Source organism: Macrobrachium nipponense, chromosome 39, assembly GCF_015104395.2.
Source record: "Macrobrachium nipponense isolate FS-2020 chromosome 39, ASM1510439v2, whole genome shotgun sequence".
Taxonomy (NCBI): domain Eukaryota; kingdom Metazoa; phylum Arthropoda; class Malacostraca; order Decapoda; family Palaemonidae; genus Macrobrachium; species Macrobrachium nipponense.
This window is the reverse complement of record NC_061099.1, coordinates 676094-700180: the sequence shown is the minus strand read 5'-3', so window position 1 is coordinate 700180 and position 24087 is coordinate 676094. Positions and strand designations below refer to the sequence as shown.

Genomic DNA, 24087 nt, shown 5'->3' with positions numbered 1-24087 from the left:
GTTATATACGCTCGGACGCGGTAACCTGATCAAGCTTCACTTTCAACGCGAAAAAGTGATTTTCTGGTGACTCATTACGCACAAGGAAATCGAGTTAAACCTCGCGAAAACAACGTAATCAAATTTAACACGTAGAGTTTCCATATGAAATAATTTTTTTTTTTCTGTAAGGTCAGAGTTTCGTGTTTTTAAGGAGACGAGATTAATTATATTATATGTATATATGTATATATACATACATAATGCATATGAAGTAACTCTATTTGTTTGCCACATAACACAGGAAAGCTCTCTCTCTCTCTCTCTCTCTCTCTCTCTCTCTCTCTCTCTCTCTCTCTCTCTCTATATATATATATATATATATATATAATATATATATATATATATGTATTATATTATCACACATATAACTGAGTTACAAAAATAGGCAAAGGACAAGAAGTCGAAAGTCCTTGGAGAACTCCAATGTTTCTCTTTCCTTCGTGGCATATACAAACACACACACACACACACACACATATATATATATATATATATATATATATATATATATATATATATATATCAAAATTATACACTTATTTCATTCGTTTGTAACACAGCACAGGAAACAGTTATGTAACAAATCTTTCCTAAACTGAGGTTCGTTCCCTTCCGAGTGTTGAAATGTCATTTGTCACATTTAATGACAATTAAAAAAACTGCTGTACGAACGAATGAACAAGTTTGGAAGAGAGATTATTAATTTCAGTTATAAATGAGCTGTACTACAGTCGGGATACTTATTTTTCTTTGTAAATATATGACAACATCAAGTGACAGTACTATTTCTTGTGAATAATTAACCTAGGTTCATTACATATTTGAATGAACAAGACATTTTCACTCAGTCCTCACATATCAACGCTGTTTTTAACTTAATATGCTCATCTACGCTTTGCGTCTCATTCTCTTACATGTGGGTGCATTTTAGTAATATTCTATTGTCAGTGACATTCTTCCCATTTGCTGCAAGATGAATAAATGAATTGTTAAGGTAACTCGGGCTGACAAATACAGGCTACCCAGGGAAACTACCATAAGCACTTCTATATTTCCCGTTCTTTATAAATAAGACAGCACTTCTACATTTTCCCGTTCTCTATAAATATAACGGCGCTTCTATATTTTCCCATTCTCTGTAAATAAAAGTGCTTCTATATTTTCCCGTTTTCTGTAAATAAAACAGCACTTCTATATTTTCCCGTCCTCTATAAATAAAACTGCGTTTCTATATTTTCCCATTCCTTTAAACAAAACAGCGCTTCTATATATTCCCGTTCTCTGTAAATTAAACAGCGCTTCTATATTTACCCATTCTCTGTAAATAAGACAGCGCTCCTATATTTTCCCGTTTTCTATAAATAAAACACTAACAACATCAAACGACTGCATTTGCATACCAAACGCATAACTTTCCGTGAAGGTACATCTCGTCCTCCTCCTGCAACGCCAAGTATTGGAAATCGAAGCTCTTCATTAGGGAAGGCACACATTGGAATATGAGTAGACTTAATGTAATCACTCGCCGAATTAATGAAACTTGTTCCCAAATGTCCATTACAGCCCTTCTTTACACAGCCGGGTCTACTACTGCTCCCCTTGGGGTACACCCCAAATTTGTCTGCTGTTATTCACCGCCTTTTTCCTTACTTTTTTTTTTTTCTCTTTTGTCCTCAAACTTCAGGCTCGATAAGAGCACTTAGACGGTCCGTGCATTTGACATTCTCTGACAAAACATACTAAGGCCAACAGCGGCATAGTGCACAATGGAATTCAAACTTAGGCATTAACTTGAATGAGACGCGAAAATCAGTGTACGTAACTTTCACACCAAAAATAGCCATGAAAAAGCAAAGACAGAACAATGTAAAACAATAAACGAATAAAATATTCCCAACACTTCGGTCATATAACAGAATAATAACACAGTCTACAATATACCCTCAAGAGTGCCGCTATACAATAACATAAAACACATATAAAAAGATAAGTAAAAAAACAGAATAATTAGTTTACAAAATACCCTGAAAAGGGCCGAAAAACAAGAAACATTCCATTCAAAGTATTATAAAACTTCATCCACATAACAGGAAAACGACATCTCATCTACAAACCACCCTGAAAAAAATATCAAGAATACAAATAACTATAACTTTAAAAACTCACGTGTTTTGAAAGGTAACAACATACCTTGGGTCCTCCAGATGATGGCGTAACATCACTTACCTTAAAGGGTAGGTAGCCTCACCCTGCAAAGAAAATAAGGGGGCCCTAATTGAAATATAGACAATATTTCTTGATTCTGCAGCCTGATTTTACAAAACGACGATGAACCGAGAGAGAGAGAGAGAGAGAGAGAGAGAGAGAGAGAGAGAGAGAGAGAGAGAGAGAGAGAGAAACTCTGCACGAGTTCCTGAAGTAATTTCCTGACTTTAGGGTAGTTTGATACCAATAATATCACAATTCATATTAGTATAATAATGCTATTAACAATATTTAATAATAATAAAGTACATCACAATAATGAAAATCATGTCATCCCTTGACTGACGAGTAAAAACCAAACTAAATCATTCACAAAAACCATGAAATTTCTTTACAAAACACACACTGACCTTCTTTATTTAGTCTTACAGACGAGTTAAAAAAGAAATCCAGTTAATCTCAGACTCAAACTTCAGAAAATAAACCCACTGACCCTTTTTATTTTGTCTCTCATGCGACTTGGAAGGATATTCATTCAAGTAATCTGAGGTTCAAGATCTCATTCCTATTCAAGTCTGTACTAGCCTCTTGGTCTTTGGGAGTGGCAACATGGCTTCCTCTTGGATTTAGGTGCTTGGAGCAAAGGCAGCATGACCAAAATATACAGGTCGTTGGGACTTTTGCTTTCTGCTTTCTCTCTCTCTCTCTCTCTCTCTCTCTTATATATATGAGTATATATATATATATATATATATATATATATATATATATATATATGTGTGTGTGTGTGTGTTATATAATATAATATATATATATACACATACATAAATACATATATATATATAATATATATATATATATATATAGAGAGAGAGAGAGAGAGAGAGAGAGAGAGAGAGAGAGAGAGAGAGAGAATGCGTGGGATGGCGACAATAATATTAATTCAGCAATCCCAAAGATATAGAGCTACTCCGGGAGCGGTTAATGCATATAATAAATAACTTCGCTTGAATACGTCATTTACATGAAACTAGGATAAAAAAAAAAAGGAAAAAAAACCTGTGAACGGAAACTCAGTCACTCTTAGATACATTCAGCAGAAAAGCTTAAGGAGGCTAATAGTAAAGAGAAGGCCAAGAATCATTCCAAAAAGACTGTACAAAGTTAGCGGGATGCTTGCAATTAAAATGAGAAGTTAATATTCGACAGGACAATCGATGGATTGCAATGTCTTCAGGTGTGTGTTGGTGTGTGTGTGTGTGTGCGCGTGCGCGCTCTAAGTACGGTAAAACTATGACTATAAAAGATTTAATGATTGTTGGACATAAAATAACACACATGTGCAAATAAACATGCCTTCAAACACGCGTACAAACATGCATACATACATATTATATATATAAATAAAAATATATACAATATAATTATAGACACACTATATATATAAATATGTATATATGTATATATATATATATGATATATATATATAATATATATATATATATATATACATACATACATAAATATAGTATGTATTTTATTCATTTATTTACTTAAGCATTATTATCATTTCCCTTATTTCTTAAGAATCATATACCTTTATATCTTAACTAGTCTTATCATCAAATTTTTGGTCTATTGTGTCTTCCGTAGCTCAAAAAAATAACTCTTCTCCTTACCTTCCAACAACCTGTTTTTTTTTCTGAGTCTCTCTTAAGGAATCTTGTTACCTATCATGGGCCTATGAAATAATTTGAGCAACAGACACATAAGTAAAAAATGCGCCTGGGGGTGACCTGTCCTTTATCGTTGCCAGACGCATGATTATGGATGACTTTAACCTTAGATTTAAAAAAAAATAGTAAAGGCTAGAGGGCTGCAATTTGTAATGCTTGATGATTGGAGGGTGGATGATCAAACATGCCAATTTGCAGCCCTCTAGCCTCAGTAGCTTTTAAGATCTGAGGGCGGACAGGAAATGTGCGGACGGACAGACAAAGCTATCTCAATAGTTTTCATTCACAGAAAACTAAAATTAGTGCGAAAGGAAAGTGACAATAAAAGTGAAAGACATAACATTGCATTACTGGAAAAAAAAGTATTGTATATTAAAAATTAATATTCAGGAGAAAAAGAGACAAAACCAGGAAATAACATCCTTCATTATTAAGACCTATAATACACCGAAGCTTATCTTGAAAAATACTTTCCTTCGTTAAAAAAAAAATAAATAAAAAAAGATAAACCTCACCGTTCAGGAATCTTCGTTACCCTGGGGGCTAAGCAGCAAAAATAAACAACAAATAGTCCTAATTAGTAGGAAAAAACATTTCTTTCTCCGATATTTCTCAGCAAATGAGACTCCTTATCATTTCCTTTCCAATAAAGCTGCATAACGAGATGAAAACCGTAAAGCTGAGAGAGAGAGAGAGAGAGATGGAAGATGATTGGATGAGGAGAGAGAGAGAGAGAGAGAGAGTTACTTGAATTCTTGACATAATTTCCTGATTTCAGTTGAACTGGTATGTCCATTTCCACTTTTATTTTAGAGAGAGAGAGAGAGGGAGGAGAGAGAGAGAGAGAGAGAGAGAGAGAGAGAGAGAGAGAGAGATGAGTCCATGTTTCCTGATGCTCTTTTGTTGTTTTTAGCCTAAAGAGGACTCGACAGAAACCTTAGTCCTCTTTATTAAGAGGACAACTGAAAGATTTTATTTAAGGCAAATCGAAACAAGCACATCAAGAGGAGCACTTCACCAGTGAACATCGAAACTCATCAATACTAACGAGAATGACGATGATCACCTGGGAGACTAGGGATTAGTAAAAAATACACACACACACACACACACACCGAGAGGGACTCCGTCAGCATTTATTGGAGGCAAACTATTCCCCAGGGACTTACTATGTACAAACCGGAGACGAAGAAAGAATGGTTCGAGACGATGACATCGAATGAGGATAGCGTGGGCGTTTTTCAAATGTAAGAAAGCCATCAATGACTTCTTCCAGTTTTGTAGTGAAATAATCGCTTCCTCTGTCTGTGGGCTCTTCATTTCCTCCGGTTTCCGTGAGGAATCTCCATTATTAGATATACAGGGAGTCCATAAAGTCCCAGTACCATTCTGTGTGATAAATACTTGTAATGGTACTGGGACTTTATGGACACCCCGTATAAGATGCTGCCAGTTTTTAGCACGTCAGGGATACAAAAAGTTAAGTCTATCTTATTTTAACCAGACCACTGAGCTGATTAACAGTTCTCCCAGGACTGGCCCGAAGGATTACATCTTTTCACGTGGCTAGGAACCAACTGGTTACCTAGCAACGGGACCTACAGCTTATTGTGGGATCCGAACCACATTATATCGAGACATGAATTTCCAATCACCAGAAATCAATCCCTCTGATTCTATGTTGGCAGAGAGGGGACTCGAACTCGCGACTACCGAAACGGCAGGCGAGCACGCAACCCACTCGTCCAACAAGGAACTTCAGTCAAATTTTAAAATAATTCCCATTTGACTTTTTGCAAGAATTTGCTGAGAAATGAGGCTTATGTTGTACATTAATTCAACCTTTTGGATGAAGCCATTAAAGTCTTCAGTCGGTACTACTTTCCTTGGTACTACTTTAAGGACATTTGACCCCCCACAGGCTAGTACTAAACACGGCGTAAGTGTAGAAACACGCAGGTAGACCACCTACTAAAGTAGCACCCTTTACTCTATATCAGCCAAAATTTACAGAAATTGAGTTCAAAATGGTTGCCACGCTACAAAAATAAATAAATAAATAAAATAAATGAATAAATAAAATAAATAAATGGGTACTTTCCGGTGTCCTAAACGTTCTGCACACACACACACACACAGAGAGAGAGAGAGAGAGAGAGAGAGAGAGAGAGAGAGAGAGAGAGAGAGGAGGAGGGCAAGGGACTGACTTCCCAGAAGCCACATAATGAAGAGTTTTGGAAACCATTATTTGGGGGAGTCCTTTTTTTATGACGCAACCCTCATAGACCGGTCCCCTAGTAGTCTCCCTGCGTATGAATACGACCAACCGCCCTGGGCTTAATGTGGTTGCATATGGCTGCATTCAGGTTAGAAAATGTTAACCCCTGAACAGTATCCCTCAAGAGAATTTAAAATGAAGGGTCATATTCCCGGATGTATAATACTTTATTTTATACACTAATATATATAATATATATATATATATATATATATATATATATATATATATATATATATGAATAATTATCACATCACAGTGATTCATCACTTTCTCCTCTTCACTGGAAGTCGATGACCCTAGTTCATGAGACGCCATTTTAGAGAGCCAAGTCAGTCAAAGGCACCTTCCAAAGATAGGCTATTATATCCCTATTACCAACTCCAAATAGCCTATCAATTCCTCCTCCTTATCCTTTTGTTTCGATCTCCTCTATAACGTTACCCATTCGCTCGAAATATCCAATCGTTACGTAACTCGAATTCTCGTAAGAAAGATATGTTATCTAAATTCACTGACGAAAGGTTTAAAAGCCTTCTTTGAAGACCCCTCTTCAAGATAAGGGATATACTATTTCCTCTCTGGCTGTGAAGACACAGTATTTATAACCTTTATGGAAATTACAACCAACAACAACACACACACAGGGATCGAGTCTCTCTCTAGACCTATAAGACGCTACCTTTTCTAGACTTCAATAATGCTCCCATTCCTAGATCTATATGATGCCCCCATTCCTAGATCTATCTGATGCTCCCATTCCTAGACTTATATGATGCCCCCATTCCGAGATTTCTGATGCCCCCATTCCGAGACTTCTATGATGCCCCTATTTCTAGATGTATATGAGGCCCCCATTCCTAGACCTCTATGATGCCCCCATTCCTGGACTCCCCATCACTACCTATAGGACGCTTTCATCACTAACCCTACACGTCGTTTCTGTCCCTAGACCTATTATACCACTCTCCCATCCCCAGACCTATATAGGACGCTTCTATACCCAGACCTACCCGACGCCCCCTCAAAACCACACCTGTCTGAGAACAGGGCAAAGCGGAAAATTAGTTTTCGTTCTCATGTGAGGGAATACGAAATGAGCTCCGGCCGTCATAATCTCCATGGCGTATGGTTTGTGTCAAGAGAAAGCTTCGAGCTTCTACAGTACTCTCGGTGGTCCTCTCACCCAAAGAGAATTTCTGATGAGGAACGAAAGTGAAAACCAAATTAGTCTCAATGAAAGCGAAATTGGTGTTTTCTACTTTTTTTTTACTGTGAAGAAAACCCTTGTGTCAGCTTTGTTTGTTCGTCGGCACTTTTTTTTTCTGACCGGACTTTTTCTGTTCGCCCTCAGATCTTAAAAACTACCGAGGCTTTTCTTCTTCTTCTCTTCTTTCCCACCATTATCCCTACATTAAGGGTTCGGTTGCCTGATGCGCATGAAAACATCAGACATGGTTTATTTTTTGGCAAAGGGGATTTTACGACCGCATGCCCTTGCTGTCATCAACCACAGTTACTGGCGCAGGGTCTCGCCTTTGACTAAAAAGTCCACCTGCAAAGCAGCCAGTTTCCACAGTTGATAACTGTGTAATAAGTTTCAGGTTATTACACGTGTAACCTTTAATGTAAATCAACTCTCTCTCTCTCTCTCTCTCTCTCTCTCTCTCTCTCTCTCTCTCTCTCTCTCTCTCTCTCTGTGAAATAAGTCAAGTACAAATCTCACATACAAACAGACTACATGATTAGCAATTTGAAAATAGACTACTATTATCATCAACGGACAAAGGTTCATCGAAAGTATTTTGGCCAAATTCATGTCTGAAAAGGCTTTTCTCATTCAAGGATGATTTGACGACATTGAAAATCTATATATTTCCGTGAAAGGGGCATCAAAACCCATTAAGTTTTCACATCGCGAATATATTTCTTACTGAATAGTTTGACGCTTCAAATATGTACGCGAAAGAGAGAGAGAGAGAGAGAGAGAGAGAGAGAGAGAGAGAGAGAGAGACCAAACGTTATAAAACTAAATCTAACCGTTCTTATCTTAAAATTCAACGTAAGTTTTTTTTTTTTTCCGAAGAACACTAACCAGGCTATCTAACTTGAACCTAAAAAATTTCAGGAATACATTGTAGCACACACGAAATTCTCGACGCATTAAAACCAACGACAGCGGCTGCGAAAACCCATTAAAATGATCGAGAAATTTAAACCTTTTGGGGCGCATTCAAAGGCAGTCGCCGACCGCAAATCTTCTCCGATTAAGGTACCGGATTGTAAACTGACGTCCCATTACGGCGTTATCGTTAATGGCTATTGTCGGTGTTCGCTGACAAGGGAAGAAGGCTGTCAGCTACAGCTTCCGGTTGAACAGGCAGCAACAATAAATATATAATATATATATATATATATATATTTATATTAGTTTGTATGGTGTTTTTACGTTGCATAGAACCATTGGTTATTCACCAACGGGACCAACGGCTTTACATGACTTCAGAACCACGCCGAGAGCGCACTTCTATCACCAGAGATACACATCTCTCACACCTCAGTGGAATGCCCGAGAATCGAACTCGCCGCCACTGAGGTGGCAGGCCAACACCATGCCGACCACGCCACTGAGGGTGCGGGAGTTGTAAATGCCAGACATCTTTTACGCTAAAATCTTTAAATTTCAAATATTTTCATGGAAAAAGAACCTGTTGGTTTTATTATTATTATTTATTATTATTATTTGCGATGCATCACTGCGTCATTCTCTGTATTGTTTTATGCGATAATTAAGTTAAACTCTCTCTCTCTCTCTCTCTCTCTCATCAGTTTCTTTTGCTTTCTGGCAAAATTTTTTTAGATCGAATACCATTAATATCAACGTAAGGGAATACTGACATACATATGAATTACGTAATAATATAAGCAATGAAAAGACAACCACTAACAACCTCCATTTTTCAAGATTATATTCCAACCAGAGAACATCACTACACCTCAGAAATTTCAAAAAACTTTTCTTCAACAAAAGTTACTAGCAATCCAAAAACCGATTCCTAAAATATAGCATTTTGTCGTCAAAAGAAATAGTAGGCTTTCTCAAAAGACTTTTCTTCATTCTAATTCCTATTTTTCCTTCAGCTCTCTCTCTCTCTCTCTCTCTCTCTCTCATTCATATAGATCAAGCCTCAAAGTCGTATCTCTACTCGAGGCACCTTTCTATACGAAATCGATATTCTTTTTTTTTTCAAGTTATTCAGATATCACTAGCTTCTCTCTCTCTCTCTCTCTCTCTCTCTCTCTCTCTCTCTCTCTCTCCCATCAGGTTAAAAAACTTGAAGCTTATCTCCTTAATTACACCTTCGATTAATATATTAATTTGGCTCCTCATACAATATGCAAATTATTCAATATACCATTAAAATTCCCCTGATGACTTTCGGGGTTCGCGGCCAACACAGCTCATTCTTTTAGTCAGCCGAGACACTTTTCCGATGAGAGAGAGAGAGAGAGAGAGAGAGAGAGAGAATTACTGTTACCTCCACTAATAACCCTTGTGATTCTCAAGTGTCTGTTTGTTTGTCAGTTGACGTGAATCTTAGAAAAGTGAATCTTAGAAAACTAGACAACTCATTTCTAAATGTTTTTTTTTTCTTTTTAAGAATCATAATGTTTTGGTAAAGAGTTGACTGAAATGTGATGGTAATCTTAGTATGATCTAAATGGACGCTCTTTATCTTTTATTTATCTTGTTATTATGTATTTAAAGAAAACGATACGTTCCCTCTGTTCTTGAAAGGAAGCATAAACGACGCCAAATATTATTAGTATTATATTATTAATAATAATAATTAATGAAAACAATGCTGGGAAAAGTTCGCTTGTCGAAAGATACACTGCTAAAGCAGGCTGCAAACAATAAAAACTTAGGAATGATGAAAGATGGTTAAAGAATTACTCGGTAAAGGAAAACTACTTGTTTCGTAGCGGAACAGTTTTCCATTTCTGTTACGCGGAGGAAACTATCTTTAAATGTAACATGAACCAATCAATGTACAACAATATTTGCATTTTGTTTTATTATTTTAAACCACTACTTTGGGTTTTTTTTTAGTTTTCTGTGAAAGAAATCTGTTGTGCAGGCTTTGTCTGTCTGTCTGTCTGCCCTCAGATTTAAAATACTACTGAGGCTAGAGGGCTGGAAATTGGTATTTTGATCATCAACCATCCAATCATCAAACATACCACATTGCAACCCTCTACCCTCAGTAGTTTTTATTTTATTCAAGCACTTTCCAGAACCACGGGACGCACCCTCACTCAACCGCATCTGGTGAGCGACTGGAGAGCTGCCGGTCATAGTTGATAGTTTTATAAAGCATTATAAACTAAAGAAATACTCGATTGGTATTCTGCAGATATTGAAATATGGAATTCTTATCATTATTTCCCTGAAACCCTGTAAAAAAACTGAACTGACCAGAGAAAGTTTCCACCCCAAAGGAAACGTGAGGAAACGGAAAAACTGATTCATTCAAACTAAACAGCACACGGTACATATTTCAGGGAATCCCATCCACCATCATTTACGTTCTTGCTTATCCTTTCGCCTTTTCCTACTACATTCCTCTGCTGGAATTTCCTATCACCAAATCCCACCTTCAGTTGTGAAAACATAAGATACAGAAGTGGTTGCAGTAACCCAAGATTGCGTTGGGGGCGTGGAGGTGTGAAATGAAGACCTCGAGTTGAAATTCCACATACGTACGAAATATTTCCTCGTGCCATGCCTCCGTGATCATACTAATTAATTTAGCACTCGCTGCTGGTAACAGACGGTAGATGATAAGCTTCGGAACTCAACGTAACAAAACACAGGAATTGGTGTTATCCTACTAGGGCTATCGAGAAAGGATTTACTGTCTCCTCAAAACATTTCATCCTAAGATAAGAGGAAACTTTTCTCAGAATGTAAACATAACATAAGCTCCTAAACACATGCCATACGTTTAATTTCTTATAATCTGAATAATTCCTTTAAATAAAAAACGAGGAATTATATTCTTCCTTAAAAGATGAAGACAAAAAATTACCCAAACCGCTTGTTCTAGGTTCTATTCCTTGTAATTTCACTGATTACAGTATATATATATATATATATATATATATATATATATATATATATATATTAGATATATATATATATATATATATAGTTTAAACGGCAACCTACTTTTGGCTTTTGGTTACTTCCTGGAAGCCGAAATATTTCCTCTGCTGAATTCCTGCTCAACGAAAACCCAGTCTCCCATTTTTCCCGACCCTTCAGATTCATTAGATCAAAGCCAATCAGTCTTTGGTGTACGTTCAGCTATGCCAGCCACGAACGCAAAAGCGCGAGGAACTTTAATTAACTAGTGATGTTCGTGGTGGGACGTGATTTGCACTGTGCAAAATGGGAAAGTGTTGTTGAGAGAATATAGCGAGCTATAAATTGAGGACTAGTTTACAAGCCTTGATATCAATACTTCATGTTATTCAGTTCCATCACAAATTTACCAATACTCGCAGAATATACATAAAAAAACCCTCAATCGTTTCAAACAAATCCAACAACACAGAATAACAAGAAACACTAAACACGTCTTGGAGCAAGAAAGAGCCAAGTCGTGCCTAATCAGATGTGATATTTGCATTCAAATGTCTCTGTTCATAACGCCCTCTGTGGCTTACTGTTTTAGTGAGAGAGAGAGAGAGAGAGAGAGAGAGAGAGAGAGAGAGAGAGAGAGAGAGAGGGGGTAAATATATGTATGCATGAGTTTTTCACATCCACTTCTGCGAGCATTTTAGCTAAATACAAAAGCATAAGAATGGCTTTCGTGTCCAGGCTTTAAAAATAGCCACCCTAGGAGGCAGCTGACAATCCTTTCTAAATAAAATATTTAAGAGCATTTCACACGCCCCTCTCAAGAAACAATGTTCCCGAATTACGTACCATTTCCTGACGAAAGGGGCTATTAACACAGTGGATAACTTTAATGTCCGCACTGTTAAAATAACGGTGAGCCTTTATGACATGATTTTAGAATACGTGAAAATTTCACGCGGAAAAATTATGTCAGATTCTTTAGGATAATGGAAGCTTTGTGCCACGTATTTTTTTTTTTTTTTTTGGGGGGGGCTCTTTTTTTGGGGGGGGGCTGGGGGGGGGGGTCGAGGGTTGCTTGCTAAGAGGGAAAAATCATCATAGTTATTTCCGAATAACAAATGCTTTACTAAGTTTTGTCATTATTATTATTGCTACCATGATTAGCTGACATTCATTTAGATTACCATCTTACCGACTTGCAAAGCACCCTTACACATACAATTTTGGAAAAGAATAACGCCGAGGATGAAATAACAAATAACTAATGATGCAATATATATATATATATATATATTATATATAATATATATAGTATATATATATATATCTATATATATATATATATATATGCCCATTAAGACTGCAAAAAAAGTGACCAAAACTAAAGCACAGCTGCAAGGTATTTCAAATAATACCTAAGTGGCCACATATCTATTATGTGGAACGGAATATTTAGATCTAGGTCAAAGGCCAAGCCCTGGGACCTATAGAGTCATTCGGCGCTGAAAGGGATATCAACAGAAAAGGCTTGAAAGGTGGAACAGAAAAGCATCGCAGCTGCATTATGCGACCACTGTTATAAGAGGGTGGGAAGAAAGATGGAAGAGAATATAAACGGAGATTCAGTAAAAGGAATGAAAGGGGTCGCAGCTAGGGACCGAGGAGACGCTGCGAAGGACATTAGGTATTTGCCACAAAAAACAAATTCAACAATAAAAAAAAAAAATTGGTTCCGAAAAAGCACTCAAGGAAAAAGAAAAAAAAAGTCTATAGTGAAAGTCAGTCAGTTGGAATATTTTCATATACCTCGCCTAACCAGGGTAGTGGACGCAAAACAAATAAAAAAAAATGGAATATTTAAACTTTTATACACTCCCAATAAAATATGGGCGTATGCAAATAGGCCCTCAAAAGAGACTTCTAATTATTTACCTATTGCATTAAAATTAAATTGATGTTTCTACGAATAATTCAATAATATATATATATATATCTATATAAATATATATATATATATATATAATATATATATATATTACACATTATCACAGGTAGAAATTAAAAGACGGGGTGTGTCTCCTCTCTCTCTCTCTCGTCTCATCTCTCATCTCCCTTTAAACCCCTCTCTCTCCTCTCTCAATCTCTCTCTCTCTCGTCTCTCTCTCATCCTCTCTCTCTCTCATATAATATATATTATATATAATTATATATATTATTGATATATATGATCTGATTTTCTCTCTCTCTTATATATACATCCTGTGATTTTTTCTCTCTCTCAAAACTCCTCCGTCACGCTTTCTTCTTCTCACGAAAAATGATCGCCCACTGTACCTAGCTTTCTAGTTAACGTATTGCAATAACTCAAGTCACATACGGGATCCTCCCAATCAATCAATTCCTCTCCATTCAATTCCTTCAGGCCCTCTCCCTAGGTATCAGGTCATGATGGAATTGATAAAGTGTAAATTGTACTACTATGCAGGCAAAGGATGGGCCTTTTATTAATCAAGAGAAAAGGGTGAATATGGTGTGATGTCAGGTCAAGTATATATATGACCATTTCGGCCTTTAATCATAACGGCATCAAATATCGCAGAGAGAGAGAGAGAGAGAGAGAGAGAGAGAGAGAGAGAGAGAGAGTGTCAAATTCACCACAAACTATTTCGTATTTTATAAATAAAAGAGAGAGAGAGAGAGAGAGAGAGAGAGAGAGAGAGAGAGAGAGAAGAAAATTAATGAGTGCCTTGTAGGAGAGAGAGAGAGAGAGAGAGAGAGAGAGAGAGAGAGAGAGAGAGAGAGAAAGGAATTAATGAGTGCCTTGTAGGAGAGAGAGGAGAGAGAGAGAGAGAGAGAGAGAGAGAGAGAGAGAGAGAGAGAGAACCGTGAACCCCCAACAAACGAACGATCTAACGCTCCACTCAGGAGAGCGCCCTGTCAACAAACGCATTCCAAGAACAGAAAAAAAATAAATAAATAAGGCTTTCGTTGTGAACAAAAACAGTCCGGGCTTTCGTCTGCGAGCTCCCATCTGGTGAATCATTTATCAGCCGTTTTTGTTTCTTCAAAAACATTTTTGTGGCTTTGACTCAACAGAAAGGATTAAGATGAGAGAGAGAGAAGAGATGCGAGAGAAGAGAGGAGATCTCTGAGGAGATGACGAGACTTGAAGAGAGAGAGAGAGAGAGAGACTGTTTGTCAACTGCCAGCTTCAAAAAAAAAAAAAAAAAAAAAAAAAAAAAAAAAGTTTACGGAGCCTGAATATATGGAGGGGAACGTTGTTAAATATTATGTTACGAAGATTTTCCAAGTGCGAAAGGTTGGGGCTCAGAAGGGGGATTTTAATTCCTCTTCCGTTTTATGAAACTAAATTAACATTCTGCCTCGATGATGGAGGAGGTAGGGGAGACCTCGTTTCACTTTGAGAGGTCAGAATTGAATCCCAGTTTATACGCGACGCCATTTTTCGTCTGATTAAGCTGTTTTCTCACTCTGACGACTTTTAAAAGGTCGTCCGTTGATCTTTGAAGGAATAACGCACATAACACGTTTCCTCAATTCGTTAACAATCAGTAAATAAACAGTGAACTGTTGATTAGATTGATTACTTTTGCAACGGATCAAAATTAATATTAAAAACATATTTTTCCCATTCCTTACTTTCTCAATAACGGCACCTAAGTCGAGGTGCGCTCGGTTTAACATTAAATCTTTCCTACTTTAGGCCTAAGATATTTCTATTAACAAGAGCAATTTTGGAAGATAGTTCTATGAACAAAAGCAACTTCTAAAGCGATATTCATATTAACAACAGGAAGTTCAGAACTGACAATAATATCATCAAAAGAAAGTTCAGAAGTGATATTTATATTAGCAAAAGAAAGTTCAGAAGTGATATTTATATTAGCAAAAGAAAGTTCAGAAGTGATATTTATATTAGCAAAAGAAAGTTCAGAATGATATTTATATTAACAAAAGAAAGTCCAGATGTGATATTTATATTAACAAAAGAAAGTTCAGAAGTGATATTTACATTAACAAATGAAAGTTCAGAAGCGCTATTTATATTAACAAAAGAAAGTTCAGAAGCGATATTTATATTAACAAAGAAAGTTCAGAAGTGATATTTATATTAACAAAAGAAAGTTCAGAAGTGATATTTATATCAACAAAAGAAAGTTCAGAAGCGATATTTATATTAACAAAAGAAAGATCAGAAGCGATATTTATATTAACAAAAGAAAGTTCAGAAGCGATATTTATATTAACAAAAGAAAGTTCTGAAGCAATATTCATATTAGCAAAAGAAAGTTCAGAAGCGATATTTATATCATCAAAAGAAAGTTCAGAAGTGATATTTATATTAGCAAAAGAAAGTTCAGAAGTGATATTTATATTAACAAAAGAAAGTTCAGAAGCGATATTTATATTAACAAAAGAAAGTTCAGAAGTGATATTTATATTAACTAAAGAAAGTTCAGAAGCGATATTTATATTAACAAAAGAAAGTTCAGAAGCGATATTTATATTAACAAAAGAAAGTTCAGAAGTGATATATTTATTATTAAGAAAAGAAAGTTCAGAAGCTATATTTTTATTAACAAAAGAAAGTTCAGAAGCGATATATATTAACAAAAGAAGTTCAGAGCGATATTATATTAACAAAAGAAAGTTCAGAAGTGATATTTATATTAACAAAAGAAAGTTCAGAAGCGATATTTATATTAACAATAGAAAGTTCAGAAGTGATATTTATATTAACAATAGAAAGTTCAGATGTGATATTTATATTAACAAAAGAAAGTTCAGAAGTGATATTTATATTAACAAAAGAAAGTCCAGAAGCGATATTTATATTAACAAAAGAAAGATTAGAAGCGATATTTATATTAACAAAAGAAAGTTCAGAAGCGATATTTATATTAACAAAAGAAAGTTCAGAAGTTATATTTATATTAGCAAAAGAAAGTTCAGAAGCGATATTTATATTAACAATAGAAAGTTCAGAAGTGATATTTATATTAACAATAGAAAGTTCAGATGTGATATTTATATTAACAAAGAAAGTTCAGAAGATATTTATATTAACAAAAGAAGTCCAGAAGCGATATTTATATTAACAAAAGAAAGATTAGAAGCGATATTTATATTAACAAAAGAAAGTCCAGATGTGATATTTATATTAACAAAAGAAAGTCCAGAAGTGATATTTATATTAACAAAAGAAAGTCCAGAAGTGATATTTATATTAACAAAAGAAAGTCCAGAAGTGATATTCATATTAGCAAAAGCAACTCCTGCCCCTTTTATTGAAGGTGATTTCGGTAAAATCTGACGATGAATTTCATTACCAAGAAGCATTAACAAGAAATTGAAAAAAGTGAAAATTAAAAAAAGAAAAAAAAGGAAGAAGACTTGAGACCATAAGCTCTTAAAGTCATTAAACTCTTTAATTTCTTCCATTAAATTCTTCCTTACTCTGAAAAAAAAAAAAAAACTCTTAAACGTCATTAAAAATTAAACCGCCATTTCCCGTTGGGAACTTCAGTGAAATTAGTCTTGCAAGACTGTATGTATATGTATGTATGTATGTATGTATGTCTATATGATATATATATATATATATATATATATATATATATATATATATATATATATATATATATATACATACACGAGTATATACAGACAAACATTCATACATACATACATATACAAAAGTTCTTGAACTAATAGAAAACTCTCTCTCTCTCTCTCTCTCTCTCTCGTAAGTAGCCATCTTGCTTGGTGAGTCGTACCCGCGTGAAGTCAGATTAATCAACAGATATCACAAGTTTAACATACGACTAGAATTTGAGAAATATCTAGAAGTGTTCGTGAACTATCGGTGATAAGATTAGTGTGAAAATAGTAGGATAAAGCGTCTTCTAAGTTAGTTTATCAAGTGTAATACTATAAATCAGAACAAGATGGCAGTAAGTTCCAACTGCGGGAAGAGGTGGCGTAATTTGGCGTGTCTAGCAGATTCGCAATACGATGAGGTAGCAGGAAGGGAACTGGCATTTCTCATCTATGAAATCAGCAACAGTCCTAACCAAAAAGATACAAAAAGCATTCATAGAATATATATTAGAAGGATAATCCTTCAAACTGGAACAAATCTAATGAAAACATCTTGAAAATAATTGAAGAAGTTCCAAATAAAATCCAAGTGGTCAAGAGACTCATAAAGAAAATATACATAAACCAACATATTCCGACAAAGAAAATGAATAAGGTGAATCTTGTGAATATCCTAATTGATGCATTAGGAAAAAGAATGCCAAAAGCATGCAAACTGTGTAAGGTTTTGGTATAGCATAGTCAATCCACAAAACCTAATCAGAAAATGTGCTGCATGCAACATTCCGACCCATCCACAGTGTGCTGAGGTAATACAAGATTTGAGAAAAGATACAAGAATTTTTTGTTCAACATGTCTATCATGGATAGACAATGTTATTAAATCAAGATTGAATGTACAAATAGTTGAGGATGAAGAAGAAGAGAAGGAAGGAAGAAGAAGAAGAAAAAGAAGAAGAGGAAAACGGAAGAGAAGTAAACAAAAATGAAATGACAGAAAAAAATAAGGAAAACAAAGAACAAGATAAAGTATGGATGCAGAGATACTCATTGATACTACATATGAGGCAATAAAGCAGCATACCTACGAAAAAGGAAATAAATTACGATATGACAACAGAAAAGCAAATCCCGAAGAGGCTCTACCCAGATCTATACAATGACGGGAAAGAGGAAAAAATAGACAAGAAAGACAAAATCTGCAACCTTTTGAAAAGAGGGAATTGCAGATTTGGAGAAAGATGTTACTACAAACATCCTAAGATATGTCAAAAACTATGAAATATATGGTAAATGTGCATACTTAGATGGATTATGGGGATGATTGCAGAGATCTGCATCCAAAAATATGTAAAAAACCTAAAAGAAGGAAAGGATTGTAAGTTCGACAAAAAATGCAAATATATGCACCCTGTAGCCATGAATCATAATCAAATAAATAACCAACCAAGTAATAAAATCCAAAATAAGAAAGAAACAAATAAAGAGAGAAATCAAGAATATCAGGTAAAAGAGAAAAGCAAACCACCAATGAGATATGCAGAGGTGTCAGCAAAAAATTTCAGAGCATCAGCTCCGAAATTCTACTCAAGAGATAATAACTGTATTTATTATGCAAGAGGATATTGCAGAAACGGAGAAAATTGCAGATTCAGACACAAAAATGAATAATTATGATGAAGGAAGATCAAATATTATGGAAAAGTTGGATTTTTTAATGTCAGAATTTCTGGAAATGAAAAAAAGAACAACATACCAGAACAGAAAGAGACATGGAAAATCCTTATTACTACCAGTATTAAATGAAGGAGAAAACACGCAAACCATCATAGTGATGAATGCGCAGGGTTTAGTTACGAGTAACTCAAAAAGAAAAATGAGTACTTAGAAGAACTAACCCAAAATGAAAAGAAAATAGATATAATGAATATAAGTGAAACCTGGTATTCCAAGAGACCTGGAATGATGATCAAATAAAAGGGTTCCAAACTTATAGATCAGTAGAAAAAATATGGAATCAAGGGGAACCGCATATATGGGAAAGACAAAAAACAAGGAAAAATATATGAGAAATATAGTAACTCAGAATGTGAACTAATAGCGGTAGAATTTGAATCTGAAAAATTGATGAACATAGTAATATATAGACCTCCTAATACTAAAGAGTTTGACTTAATAATTGAAAAATTGGATGATATATGTAGACATCCACAAGGACTAGACTATTCTCCTATCTGGTGACTTCAACTTTCCTTTCGTAGAATGGAAAGAAACGAATAGGAGATTGTGGTTGTACTTATACATATAAAAAAGAGAGTAATAGTAGTGCAGAAGATAAGAGGCAATTTGAAAAGCTATTAGATATGCTACTGAGAATACAACATTCAACAAATAAATCACCTGCCAACAAGAAAGGAAAATACTTTAGACCTAGTATTTGTGAACGAGATGAATTATGTTAAAGAAATAATAGTTTATAATGCGAATATTTCAGACCATAATGTCATAGAATTAACAGTTCATTCCAAAGCAAGTGAAAATAGAGATAAGCAAGAAATGAAAAAGTGGGAAGGATATGGAAAATACAACTTCTACAGTAAAAATATAAAATGGTCAGAAATTAATGAAGAATTAAACAAAGATTGGATAACATTTTCGTAAGTGATGACATAAGGGTAAATACGGAGATATTATATAAAATATTGGAGAAAATAGTGGAAAAAAAAATATATACCGAAGAAGAAAAGTAAACATCATTCATGCATACCAAGAGACAGAAGATCTTGTTCCAGAAAATCAGAAAGTGGAAAAAAGGTCTTGCAAAAGAAAAAAATGCATGGAAAGTTATAGAACTAAAAAGTAAGATAGAAAATGCAGAACAAAAGATTATACAATCAAAAGAAAATGAAAAACGGGACTTGGAAGAAAAAACCCTATTAAATATCAAGCAAAACCCCAAGCTATTATACTCATATGCGAAGAAGATGAATAAAAGAAGAATAGAAATAGGCCCTCTGAGAATTGAAGGGAGATTAACGAATGAAAAAAAGGAAATTTGCAACATACTGCAGAACGATATAAGAGAGAATTCACCCCTAGAATAGATAATGAAGATAATGATATAGAAGTAAGGGATGAAAATAGTGAATATTTAGCTGACATAGATATTAATGAAGCTGATATTGTGCAGGCTATTAATGAAATTAAAATGGAGCTGCTGCAGGGCCTGATGGAATTCCTGCTATTTTGTTAAAGAAAGTAGTTCATTCTATCGCAAAGCCACTTGCAATATTATTAAGACAAAGTGTAGATACAGGCAAGAGTTATGATGAGCACAAATTAGCATATATTACCCCTACTTTCAAAAGTGGAACAAGACTAGAGGCAAGTAATTATAGGCCTGAGTCTAACATCACATATTATGAAAGTGTATGAAAGGGTAATGAAGAAAAATATTATGAAACATTTAATAAAAAATAATTTGTTTAATAAAGGACAACATGGTTTCGTACCCGGAAAAAGTACACAAACCCAACTGTTAGTCCACCGGGAGAACATATTCAAAAATATGAAAAGCGGAAATGAAACAGATGTGGTTTATTTAGACTTTGCAAAAGCTTTTGATAAAGTAGACCATAATATATTAGCGAAGAAAATTAGAAAACACAATATCGTGGATAAAGTAGGAAGATGGTTAAAAGAATTTTTACACAACAGAAAACAGATAGTTATTGCAAACGACGAGAAATCGGATGAGTCAAGGTAATATCCGGTGTGCCGCAAGGTACGGTGTTAGCTGCAATACTGTTTGTTATTATGATTGAAGACATAGACAATAATGTGAAGGATTCGGGTAGTGAGTAGTTTCGCAGATGACACAAGAATAAGTAGAGAAATTACTTGTGATGAAGATAGGAACGCTCTACAAAGAGACCTTAACAAAGTATATGATTGGGTCGATAGGTAAATAGGATGGTATTTAACTCTGATAAATTTGAATCAATAAATTATGGAGACAGAGAAAGAAAGCTATATGCATATAAGGGACCTAATAGAGACCATCACAAATAAGGAAGCAGTTAAAGACCTTGGTGTGATGATGAATAGGAACATGTTTAGCAATGATCAAATAGCAACTCTGTTGGCAAAATGTAAAGCAAAATGGGAGGGTGTTGTTACGGCACTTCAAAACAAGAAAGCTGAACACATGATTATGCTTTATAAAAACAATATGTTCGTAGTCCACTTGAATATTGCAATATGATATGGTACCCACACTATCAAAAGGATATTGCACAAATAGAGAGTGTACAAACGGTCCTTTACAGCTAGAATAGAAGAAGTTAAGGACCTAGACTACTGGAAAGACTAAACAATTCTTAAAATTATATAGTCCTAAATAAAGAGAGAGAACGCTACATGATAATTCAGGCATGGAAAACAGATAGAAGGAATAGCAGAAAATATCATGGAACCAAAAATATCAGAAAGAGCAAGCAGAGGTAGATTAATAGTGCCCAAAACTATACCAGGAAAAATAAGGAAAGCACACAGGACATTAATCCACTACGCACCAGCATCGATAATGCAGCGTCTATTCAATGCGTTGCCAGCTCATCTGAGGAATATATCAGGAGTGAGCGTAGATGTGTTTAAGAATAAGCTCGACAAATATCTAAACTGCATCCCAGACCATCCAAGATTGGAAGATGCAAAATATACCGGAAGATGTACTAGCAACTCTCTGGTAGACATTAGAGGTGCCTCACACTGAGGGACCTGGGGCAACCCGAACAAGATGTAAGGTCTGTAAGGTAAGGTAAGGTCTCTCTCTCTCTCTCTCTCTCTCTCTCTCTCTCTCTCTCTCTCTCTCATAATTTGGGCGCAACAGCCTGACGTGCATATGGTAGCTAAAAAAAAAATAATAATAATAAATCCACGGACGCATGTTGAGGAAAAAAAATCAAGCGTTACTTCTTTTTCATTTATACAGGAACTTCCCTCAACGTAACTAATCCCGGTGCTGCAGTTTATGTAACTGTATTAAAACTGTAAATGGTGAAATACGTCAAAGCTTTAGGAAATGGAACACTTGGGAAATTAAGTAAGAAAGAGCCCACGTGGGATAATAACCAGTCAGTCCGCCCTCAGATCTTAAAAACTACTCAGGCTAGAGGGCTGCAAATTGGTATGTTGATCACCCACCCTCCAATCATCAAACATACCACATTGCAGCCCTCTAGCCTCAGTAGTTTTTATTTTATTCAAGATTAAAGTTAGCCATAATCGTGCGTCTGGCAATGCTACAGGACAGGCCACCACCGAGGCGAGATTTAAAGTTTCATGGGCGCAGTTCATACAGCATTATATGCTGAACAGAAAATTTTCGCCGCATTTTTAACTCATTTAAACTTGGACTCTCTTTATGTAACAAAATAGGCTACGGAATCAAGTTCTAAAGCAAACGTCATGAGACCTCAGGAAACTGCTGTTTCCATCGACTAATACCAATCTAAAATCCCGACATTAAAATCACGGTAACGCCATCAACATCACTTTGACGTTTCTGAAACCTTGATGAGAGGTTGCTGACGCAAAAAGTATAATACCCCTACTGTGCTAATTGGCGAAAAACCAAGATAATTCTCGTACTTTTCCACTAAGAAGCTTCATTAGTTCTTTCTCTAGAACATCACAGAGTGACAAAAGTTATAGCGCCCAGACAGAGACAAGAGACAGAAGGACAGACAGATATTTTGTTTAAGTTTAAGATTTTTTTACGGATCTTTTTTACTCAAAGTGAGTCACTAATATCATTTTTAAAATCCTCTTTATTCTTAGAAAGATTAAATCTGCCATGCAGAGCTCGAGAAGAGCTGTGTAATGTAAACTAAAAAGAGCAAGCATTTTAAAACAAGATGCTCTTCCAGCATACATACATACATACAAAATACATACAAACATACATACATACATACACCACACACATTCACATGGCCTTTAAGAATAACGAGGCACCTAACATAATCCATCACAATACAGTAAAGCTCCATTATTCTTAAGTGATGTTATAAAACAAAGAGAACCCAGACTTATTAGCATGAAAATTCTAATCGTTTTCGTGAAAAATATCAAGCAATTAATAACAGGAAATTGGTTGTTAGTTACTACTACAACAACAACAACAACAACGATAATAATAATAATATTAATAATAATAATTGGGAAAAATTCTCTGTCACGAGTGTATGTATAATGTTCAAAGGGGTCCACAACAATAATAAAAATGTTAGAGTTCGTGTATAATTTAAAAACACTTTACAAAAATTGAAAAAGAAAAACTCTCTCTCTCTCTCTCTTGCCATAGCCTACTTAATAACTGTTTTTATCTCATCTTAATAATGTTACAGATAAAGTATGACTTTGGTTCTTCATAAAATATGGAAATGATTCAATATTTCATTATAATTCGCTGACGAGACTCATGGGACCCTCACCAGACAAAGCTGATTCCCTCATTTTTCCGAGAGAGAGAGAGAGAGAGAGAGAGAGAGAGAGAGAGAGAGAGAGAGAGAGAGAGAGAGAGAGAGAGCTGTAAGATACTATGGGATACGAACATCTTAAGGAATTGAAACTCATTATTATTATTATTATTATTATTATTATTATTATTATTATTATTATTATTATTATTATTATTATTATTTAAACGACAAATGTTAAAAAACTACTGGTGATGGACTCGGAAAAAAAACTAAGTAGAGGCAACGGAGTGAGAATGAATATGGAACGAGATGAAATAATAAATAATAATAATAATAATGATAATAATAAAATAATAATAATAATAATAATAAATAATAATAATTAATTTAATATTGAACGGCCCAGGATAAAAAAAAATCCTTACACAAAAGAATCAACATGAATAAACAAAAATTACTTCAAGCGAAACATCCTGTTCCTCTCATCTATATTATATATATATATATAGTTATCATTATATATATTATATATATATATATATATATCGATTTATTATATTATTATATTAT

General features: G+C 34.9%; 1 protein-coding gene across 1 annotated transcript in view; it reads right to left on the bottom strand.

Moving 5' to 3' along the window:
* The window catches only part of LOC135209993 (glycine receptor subunit alpha-2-like), a gene marked incomplete in the record, with an annotated part of 455240 nt that overhangs the window by 367895 nt on the left and 63258 nt on the right, over positions 1–24087 (bottom strand). Inside the window, 1 exon segment of the mRNA XM_064242724.1 lies at positions 2269–2291.